The sequence below is a fragment of the Monodelphis domestica genome, chromosome 2, assembly GCF_027887165.1.
Source record: "Monodelphis domestica isolate mMonDom1 chromosome 2, mMonDom1.pri, whole genome shotgun sequence".
Lineage (NCBI taxonomy): Eukaryota > Metazoa > Chordata > Mammalia > Didelphimorphia > Didelphidae > Monodelphis > Monodelphis domestica.
The window spans coordinates 529408359-529418608 of record NC_077228.1 but is presented as its reverse complement, the minus strand read 5'-3'; positions in this window follow the sequence as shown (position 1 = coordinate 529418608).

Here is a 10250-nt window from a genome sequence, read left to right as displayed (position 1 = left end):
CCGATGCCTCCCCCTCATTCTCCCTGCCTCCACCTGGCGCCCTTCCCCGAGGGGGGCACACGCTGCTTTGTACCCAGCGACCCGAATCCCTCAAGATTCCATGGAGCGCCCACTGAGACCCGGAACGATGCCAGCTCCTCTCATCAGCTGCTACCAGGGTTCACTGTGGGCTTGGCAGAGGGAGGAACTGAAAGGCCTCCTGCCCGCTGGGCACTTCTTATCCCCCAGGGATACCGTCGATCACCTGAACCAACCAGCGTTTCTTAGTTTCTTGGTGCCTGCTCTGAGCTGGCACCAAAGACAACAGTGAAGTGGTTGCTGCCCTCAGGGAGCTTCCATTCTAGTGGGCGTCTATAGGAACAGGCGGTCTAGTAGGTGGCTGCCCCATGCCAGACACTCAGGAAATACGGCCCCCGAGGAAGTAGCCCTGCCCTCACGGGGCTCCTGTTTGCCTGGCCTGTGGGCCAAGTCATCTCGAGAGGGCATCACCTCCAGTTTGGGATCCAGCATTCAGGAGGGAGCAGGGAGGTCACAGCCAGTGCCGAGGGGGGAGAAATGGGGACTCTGCCCCGACCTCAGAGCCTGGCTTGTAGTGGAATGGGTAGAAGGCTGGCCTCGGGATCAGGATGACCTGCGTCTGACCCAAGCTGGATGTGTGACCCTGGGTGAGTCCTTTGGCTCCCAGGGAACCCTGAGACTACAGATGGCTGGGTAGGTGCTGAACTGGTAAAGGTACTTTTCTGCCCCAGTGGATCAGGGGTCTGATCAAGGATAATAGCGACAGTCTCAGGAGCTTTCAAAGGCCTTTTGTGTGCTTGAGGGGTGAGGACAGAATACCTCAATGGGGCAAATCCTAGGTCTGGAGCCAGGACCGAGGTTCGAATCCTGGTTCTTCTCCATAATATCGGGTGTGTGGAGGGGGTGCGGGGCACTCTGGCTCTTCAGGCAGGCCTCTTCGGGTCAGTTTTCTCCACATAAAATCAGGGGGTTCAACTAGATGATCTCTGTGTCCTTGTCCGCGTGGGACCCACCTTTTGGCTTGGGGGTGAGCCAGTCGCCTTTCTGGACGTGTTTCCCATCTCTGAAATGAAGGAGGTGGGTTTCCAGCTCCAGGTCACATGGGACACTTAATCCAGGCCACCCCCAGACTGGACTCCCCGCTGCGGTTGCCCCCGTAAAGGGTGGCAGGTGATGTGGGTCCCGGGCGGCTCAGAGGCTGGATTCATGCGAAGGGGCGCCAGGCCTGCCATGCAGGGGGAGGGCGGGAGCTTGTGCAGGATGGCCACCCCCTCCCCTTTTCCTTCCTCAGCTGGCCTCCTTCTGGGCCGTTCGCCCGTGTCTCCCTGCCCTCTGCAGAGATTCTTTGGGGTGTCTCTGCCCGAGTTGTCCTGGGCCTTAGAGGGAGGGGAGGAAGGAATGGGATTGGAGCCTCTGTGCTGGGAAGTGGGGGAGAGAGAAAAAGAGACAGAGAGGAAGAGGGGGAAGAGAACAAAGAAAAAGAAAGGAAGGATGAGGAAGAGAACCGGAGGGAGATAAAGGAAGGGGGAGAGGAAGGCAGGAAGAGAGCCGAAGACAGAACGAGATGGTTCATTAGCACTTCGGTTCTCAAGATGTGTTTGGCATTTGTTTGCCATTCATTCTCTATGTGATTTGGCAAGCTATTTTGTACCTTTCTGGGGCTCAGTTTGCTCCTCTGTAAAATGGGGTGGCGGGCTAGACGATGTGGAAGGTTCCTTCTGGCTCTAGATCTCTGATTCTCTAAGGGAAGGAGGGAGGGCTCCAGAGAGATACAGAACACCAACACCCTTCCAGCAGAGGGGTTGGAGGGCTTCTCTCTGTCCCGGGTGTCATAGAATGAAGGAACAACAAGGGACTCAGAACTCCACGAGATCTGGGTTCTAGTCTCAGCTCTTCTCAGCCTGTGAGTCCTTGGGTAAGTCTCTTCCCCTCTCAAAGATTGTTCTCCCATTTATAAAGTGAAGGATTTGGACGACAGATTCTCTAAGAACCTTCCCAGCTGGGCCATCCCCCGATGCCATGATCCTGTAACTGGTTCCCTGGAGGAAGTGGGGAGGGAGGTAGCAGGGAGTTGAAGTCCAGGAATGATGATCCCCCATCCTCCAGGTGACTGGTGGGGAGGTCCTGGGGCTCGACTCGGCTCTGGGCAGAGTTGGAACCAGGGATCTGTTTCCCCTCCAGTAAGTACCCAACCTGGGCCAGGGCAAGCCTCCCCTTCATTCCAGGATCCAGGCACAGGGCAGAAACAGACCCGGAGACACTGGCATAGGGCTCGTTGCGGAGCCACCTGCCATATTGGGATGGGGGGGCAGGGAACGACAGAAAATAGGAAGAGACGGAGCAGGCAAGATGAGGGATATTTTCTCTGGCCGTTAGCTTCATCTTGGCTAGGCAGTTGAAGGACTTGCTCAGAAGGAGGAGAATTTGGAACTCAAAACCCAAGACAAAATGAATGCTTAAAAATTGTGTTGACAAGTCATAGAGGAAAAAGAAGATATGATTGAATGACAAAAGCAATTTGGCACCCTCCAAATTCAGTGCCCTAGGGCAGAGCGCCAGCTGCCCCATCCTCGTTTGGGACTCTAGAGGGAGAGGAGGGAAGTTGACTTCACAGATGAAGAGAGCTGGGTTCCAGTCCTGCCTTTTCCTTGGAGTCCTTGTGGTCTTAGATGAGTCACCTCCACCTCCCTGGACCCCAGTTTCACTTTCTGCTAAATGAGGGAGTCACACTGATCGCCTCTGAGCTCCCCCCCACAATGACACTTGATGGAGTCGAACCCAGCTGTTCCCTTTCTCTAGAAGCCTGCAAGGAATGTTCAGCCACAGTTTTAGGCAGACCAGGAACTGGGATGGATTTCCCAAGGAGGTTGCGCAATCTGTCCCTGGAGATCCTGAAATAGCTCGCACTCGGGTCTCTGTCGAGTAACAGCCCAGTTTCTGGAGTGGGAAGGTGCCGAGAGCCGGTGGTGTTCCCTGGCTGCTCAGCTGGAGTTCTGGGGATATCTGGGGCCCTGTAGGGGCTTGGGATGAATGAAGCAGGTAGGAGGGAGCCCTGAATGCTGGCCTCAGCCCCCAGCTAGTCTGAGGGCTGTGTGTGCGGAGTGGGGACCCCTTTGGGCTGTACCATTGCTTTACACCCTCCCCTTTCATCTTGGACTCGGCACTGTGTGTGTAGAAGGTAGAAGAGCCGTCAGGGCTAGGGATTGGGGATGAAGTGACTTGCCCAGGGTCACCCAGCTGGGAAGGGTCTGAGGTCAGATTGGAACCCAGGACCTCCTGTCTCCAGGCCTGGAGGGGGGTCATTTCTGAAGCAAAGGAGGTGGCTCCGTGGCAGAGGCTTTATCAGGAACAAACTGTGGAGCGAATATTTACACGGAGGTTCACGGGGGTGGAGATGGGGAAGGAAGGCCAAGGGACTGGAGGCAACTGGACCAGAAGGTGCGACTTAAGGTCAGGGGATCACGGGTCTGGACTTGGAAGGAACCGGCTAGTCCAAACCCCTCATTTTACAGATGGAGAAACTGAGGCCCAGAAGCGACTTGTCCAAGGTCATGCTCAGACCTAGGTCTTCTGCCTCCCAAGCCAGGGGAAGCCAGACCAGAAGGCCGGGGAGGGGGCTGAAGAGTGGGGGGAGAAGAGAAGTCAAGACCCAGTGGAAGGAATTTGAACCTGATGGGAACCAGGAGAGGCTTTCTCCAGAGGAAATGCAGATATATGGGGTGCGGACACATTAATGGACTGTGGGTGGCCGCTTCCCACCTGCCTCTGGGCTCGTGTCACCACCAGGTCTGGGAGTTTCCTGCTGCAGCTCCCGCCTGACCCGCTCGCAGTCCTAGACCAGAGCCCAGATGTAGCCCCCTCTGCACCGCGGCCCCCCCAGCCCTCCCCAGGCCCACTTCCCTGTTAGATCGTGCCCGGCAAGAGGCGGGACTAGGAGGAGGCCTGCTGGAGGCTGCTGGGAGGCCCAGGGCCCCCCTCTCTGCCCCCACCTGCCCGTTCCCTAGGCTGGGGTGGGGGTGGGGGGAGGGGGGAGGCAGAAGCAGCCCCAGAAGGTTCCCCCTCCTCCTGCAGGCCCCGGGGCTCCTCGAAGCCAAAAGGGCATCCCCGAGGCCAGAGCTGAGCATCATGGGCAGGCCGCCTGGTCCTGGGGGCTGTGGGGAGAAAGGCCCGCTGCCCCCACTTCCTCCACACATCCGTGCACCCAGCAGGCCTGTATGCGCACACACACACGTACAAGGAATCTCTCTCACACACAAGCCAGGCTCCTTAATATTCCCCCCACGGAGAGAGGCCTCTGCAGTGCCCACAGAGAGCAGTGGAGAAGGAGGAGGAGAAGGAGGAGGAGGAGGAGGGGAGGAGGAGGAGGAGGAGGAGAGGGGGAGGAGGAGGAAGAGGAGGAGGAGAGGAGGAGGAGAGAGAGGAGGAGGAGGAGGAGGAGAGAGGAAGAGGAGAGAGGGAGGAGGAGGAGGAGGAGGAGGAGGAGGAGAGAGGGAGGAGGAGGAGGAGGAGAGAGGAAGAGGAGAGAGGGAGGAGAAGGAGGAGGAGGAGGAGGAGGAAGAGGAGGAGAAGGAGGAGGAGGAGGAAGAGGAGGAGAAGGAGGAGGAGGAGGAGGAGGAGGGGAGGAGGAGGAGAGAGGGAGGAGGAGGAGGAGAGAGGAAGAGGAGGAAGAGGAGAGAGGGAGGAGAAGGAGAAGGAGGAGAAGAGAGGAAGGAGAAGGAGGAGGAGGAAGAGGAGGAGGAGGAGGAAGAGGGGAAGGAGGAAGAAGAGAGAGGAAGGAGGAGGAGGAGGAGAGAAGAAGGAGGAGGAGGAGGGGAGAGGAGGAGGAGGAGGAGGAAGAAGAGGAGAGAGGAAGAAGAGGAGGAGGAGGAGAGAGGAAGAGGAGGAGGAGGGGATAGGAAGGAAAAAGAGAAGAAAGGAGGAGAGGAGGAGGGAGGAGAGATTGTGGGGCCCCCTGACTTTGCCCCCCACTCCCAACAACACGGTCCAGGCTGGATGTCTGGGGAAGGTTGGTGGTGGGAGTCCTTTGCCTCTTCCCTTCTCTCTTCTTCTTGGTTCCTGCCCCCAGCCCGAGCCCCTGGGTGATCTGGGGGTAGGTGGGGGACTAATTGGGGAGCCTCAGGGTCTAAAGGAGCACTGGCTGAGAGGCCTCTTCCTGCACCCCCCAGGCTGCCCCCAGCTCCCAGCCTCTGGGACGGACAAGTCCTCCCAAGCCCATGAGGGGGTCCCAGCACTGGTGTTGCAGGGCAGAGGGATGGGAGGGGTGGGAGGCCCTCCCAACCTTCCCCCAGAGTTCCCAGGGTGGGTCTCCCTTCCTCAGGGTTTGGCCACTCCCTCCCCAATCCCTAGAGCCCCTCCTTCATCCTCTAGAACCTGGCCTTGGCCATTTGTACCCCATTGCTTGCCCAAGGGCAGGGGTGAAGGAAACCACTAGACTGGTGATGGCAAACCCATGCCATGGGTGCCAAGGCTGGCATGCAGAGCACTCTCTGGATACATGCAGCCACCCTCCCCCCACCTTCCCCAGAGTTCATTTCTAGAAAGGCAGAGGGACTCCGGTGGCACTGTTCCCCTCCCCCTCTCCACTATGCCAGATGACATTTTTTCACATCCCTGGCCCCTCCACCTAACAGTCCAATGGGAGTGCTTCCTCCCTGCCCTGTGTGGGATAGGCGGGGGTGGGGTGTACCCAATACTTGGTGGTGGGGGGGGGGAAGGGCATGGCACCTGGTCACTGGGAGGGCGAGGCATGGCATTCCATCTCTAAAAGGTTCACCATCACTGCTCTAGACTTTCCAGCCCTCCCAGTCAGTGCTGGAGGGTGTACACACAGCTTGGCTCATTGGGAAACTGTCTTCCTCTTCCTCATCCACATGAGAGGTGGAGCAGTCTGGGGATGAGGCAGGGAGCCCCAGGGAGTCCAGCTGGGCTCTCCGAAAGGGGACTTGATGGGAAAATCAATCCTGGGAACACCCTCCCCTGCCCCAAGGATGAGTCTGACGCCTGACTGGGGGGGGGGGGGCAGATGAGGAGCCAATCTGGAGAGAGAGACCCTGACAAGGTCACAGCCGGCTCCAGGGTTACAACAGGACCAGCTCTCCCACCCTTTGACTCCCCTTGGGCTCTCCATGATGCCTGATCCTCCCCCTCTGCCCTTGAAGGGATAGAATCTCTCCTGGGATACCTTGGCAAGCAGAGTCTACACCTCCTGCCCCCATTCCACCCGCCTGTCCCCTCTGTGTCCAGGGACGAAATCCAGATGATCCTCAGAGTGGGAAGGGGGAGTAATAGAGAGTGATGAGAGTTCCTGGGGCCAGGGGGAATGAGAGCCAGTCTCTCTCCATCTGTTAAGTGGGGCAGGAGGTGGGGACTAGCAGGCTTGCTCCATGCTTAAAACCCTTCCTTTCCATCCTGGAATCAATAAGGTGAACTGGTTCCAAGGCAGAAGAGTGGTAAGGGCTAGGCAATGGGGGTTAAGTGACTTGTCCAGAGCCACACAGCTGGGAAGTGTCTGAGGCCAGATTTGAACCCAGGACCTCCCATCTCTAGGCCTGGCTCTCAATCCACTGAGCCACCCAGCTGCCTCCCCTTTTTCTCCCCCTCCTCCTCCTCTGTTCATAAAAGCCCCGCTTTAGAGGGCAGAGGCCACCCTTGGGGCATGGAGGGTACCTCCTGATTGCCTCCAGACATGGGACCTTTCCCACGTGCTGGTTTGTCCCTTGGACCCCAGATAACCTGGCTCAGAGGAGGCTTTGGCTCTCCTCCCCTCCCTCCAAACCCAGCCCTGGAGCCTTCCCTTCCGAGATTACTTGGATCCACATTACTGGTGTTTTGTCTCTTCTGAGCTTGCCAGCTTGCTTCTTTTCTTAGAATGGCATCTCCTCGAAAGCGGAGACTCTCCCCCTGGCATTGTCGACTCCTAGCACAGCTCCTGGTATACAGTTGGCCTTTAATAAATGCCTATTGATGGATTGATTCATTGCATTCCTCCCACCCCCTACCACCCCCCAAATATAAGGCTCTTGAAAGCGGAGGCTATTTACTTTTTTGGCTTTTTAGCCCCATATCCTAGCACACACAGTAGGTGCTTCATAAATGCTTATTGGAGGGGGGCCAACAAGGAAGTTTAGTAGATAAAGTGATATAGTAGATAAATTTTTAAATGAAAGGGTTAGATCATATGGCCTCTGAGGCTCCCTCCAGCTCTTAGTCTGTGACCTTACAACTGAGGGTATTTAGCCTGCAGAAAACTCATTATTGGCATGATAATTATCTTCAAATATCTGAAGAGTCATTACAAGGAAAAAGAAAATTTTCTGCTTAGCTCTAGAGAATAGTACTAGGAGGGCCATCCCAAGGGATAACATGATGAAAAACTAGCTAAAATTGGGCTCATCCAAAAGGGGCATGGCTGTCACGGAAGGTCATGGTCCCTGCCTCCCTCTGTCTCCCTGGAGGTTCAGCTAAAGGCTGATTAGATGTTTTTTGAGGAGTTTATAGGGGAGCTGTTGGTCAGATGCAGCCTCACCCTCTGAGGCCCCTTTCCGATGGGATGTTGGACTTGAGCTGGAGGGGGCAGCAATGTCCCCTAATTTCTGCCCTTCCCCTCCTAAGCCACAATGGACTTTTCCATTTTTTAATTCAATGAGGTGCCCATGATACTCCAGGTGTCCTAAATTGGGGCAAAGGGCGGTGAGGCTATCATTTCTCTCCTCCTGCAGCCCCTCTCCAATGGGTCTGATGCCCAGCAGCGGGAGCAGGTGCCACCTGCTTCCCCAGGGCCCACTTGACCCTTTAGCCAATGGCTCAGTCAGAGAACAAGGCTCTCTAGCTTGGAGAGGAGTGAATTCCCATCAGAACCTGCTCTTTGACCTGCGCCTTTCAGACCAGTCCCAGAGTGCCTAGGACAGGGAGAGTGAGGCTTCCGTGGCCTCTTACATCACCGGCTCTTCCAAGCCTACAAGTGAATAAATGTTTCTCATGGTCACTAACTTGGGCCATCTGAGCCCACGTCTCCACTTCCCTGGTGCTGGGTAGATCTGGGGATTGTCTAATATTGGGGAGCAGTTAGGAAGAAGGAAGGAGGCCTCTGGCTCACCAAGGGGGTCTGTCCTCAGACCGGCTGAGCTGTGCCCACCCACCCCCTGTACCCTGAGTCCATCGGCACCGTCAGGAGGTCAGCCTAACCCAAAAGAGGGTTGTTGGGGTGAAGGGGGGCAGTGAGAGGCAAGCAGGACTCTCCTTCCCCTGCCCCCTCTCTGTTTCTCATTAATTATTCCCGTCTCATGGAACAGGAATGAAAACAGACTCGGGAGCTGGCTAGAGGCCTGCTGCTGACATCAGCCCAGAGGTTCCTGCCCTGACCCTGACTGCTGGGGGCTGGGGAAAAGAGTGGGTGGATGGAGGGGCTCCCTGTTTGACAGACAGGGGGCTGAGAGTCAGGGCAGGGAAGCTGGGGGGTCTCCTCCAGAGAGTCGGGGATTGGGGAGGGGGTCACCGTCTTGGGATGCCCCCCAGATTTTTCACAGGGAAGCTGAGGGGCTTGGCGTGCCAGCCCTGTGAAAGCAGGTGAGAGGGAGGCGAGAGTAGGAGCCAGGGTGTGGCCTCTGGAATCTCGGGACCCTGGAACCTGGCTTTGCCTCCCTGGCCAGCTGTTCCCTCTCCCTCTGCCCCACCCCCTGCACACACTCACACACACACTAACACACGCACACACTCACACTCACTCACACACTCACACTCACACACTCACACTCACACACTCACACACACTCACACTCACACACACTCGCACACACTCACACACACTCACTCACACACACACACTCACACACACTCACTCACACACGCACACACTCACACGCACACGCACACTCCCAGTTACTGGCAGAGAGGACGAGGGATGGGCCCGTTCCCCTTCGCTGTTTCTAGACATTCGTTGGACCACCATCACTCAACAACCTTTCTCCTCTGGAGGCCCATCTGTGCGCATTGTCTCCTCCCCATTCTCATCGCCATCATCTCCGGACCTCCAGGTCTCTCTCCCACCTTCCTCTGTGACCTCAGCACCTGGCTTGGGGTCCTCTCCTCCACCCCATCCCCTGCCACGGTCCTTGGTGACTTCAACAGTAGTCTCAATGAGCTGTTTGTGCAAAAAGCCTGAATTCGAGACGCCCTCAATTTACAGTCAGATGACTTTCATCTCCACGAGACTGCGGCTGCCCGGTGACGAGGCCCTCACTTGAACCCGGGAACCCATCGCTGCTGGGAACCCCGTTACCTCCTTAGCTTGGGGTTCACTCTCTGGCCACAGCCTTGTTGGGCTGGTAAGACGGGAATGGGGTGCTCCTGGGTGGGGGGCCCCTTGGGCTCCCTCGTGATCAGAGCAGGGGGAATCTTAGGTGTGTAGATTTAGAGCTGCAAAGGACTCTGGGGGTCACAGAGTCCAACCCCCTCATTTTATAGGACTTGGAAACTGAGGCTCAGGATGGCTCACGCAGGGTCACACAGCTATCAAGTATCTGAGGCAAGATTCAAACTCAGGACTTCCTAGTGCCAAGTCCAGCAGCACTCATTTCCCCCCTAGAAGGGATGCTCTTCTACGTGGGACATGGAAACCCATCTGTGAGTTAGGTAGGGTGGAGATGGATTGTCTGCCCTCAGCCTGCAAAGATTTCCCTGAAATCTTGAGGGCCTGAATGAGTGAATGAGTGAGTGAGTGAGTGAGTGAGTGAGTGGATGAATGGGGGGCAGGGGGGAGTACAGAAGATCTTTAAGTATTTGCAGAACTTTCCTGTAAGGAGAAGCAGAATCAGAGGGCAGAATGAATAGCAATGGGGGGAAGTGATAAAGAGGTCTGTTCAGGCCACACCGGACAGTGGAAAGAGCCCAAGAGCAGGTAGGTGGCTCAGTAGATAGGGAGCCAGGCTTGGAGAAAAGAGGTTTGGGGTTCAAATCTGGTCTCACTTCCTACCTGTGTGACCCAGGGCAAGTCACTTAACCCCCTACTGCCTAGTTCCTGTCACTGTTCTATCTTTGAACTGCTACTTGGTAAGAGTTCTTTTAAAAAGGAAAGGAGGGAGGGAGGAAGGAAGGAAGGAAGGAAGGAAGGAAGGAAGGAAGGAAGGAAGGAAGGAAGGAAGGAAGGAAGGAAGGAAGGAAGGAAGGAAGGAAGGAGGAAAGAAAGGAGGAAAGGAAGAAAGAAAGAAAGAAAGAAAGAAAGAAAGAAAGAAAGA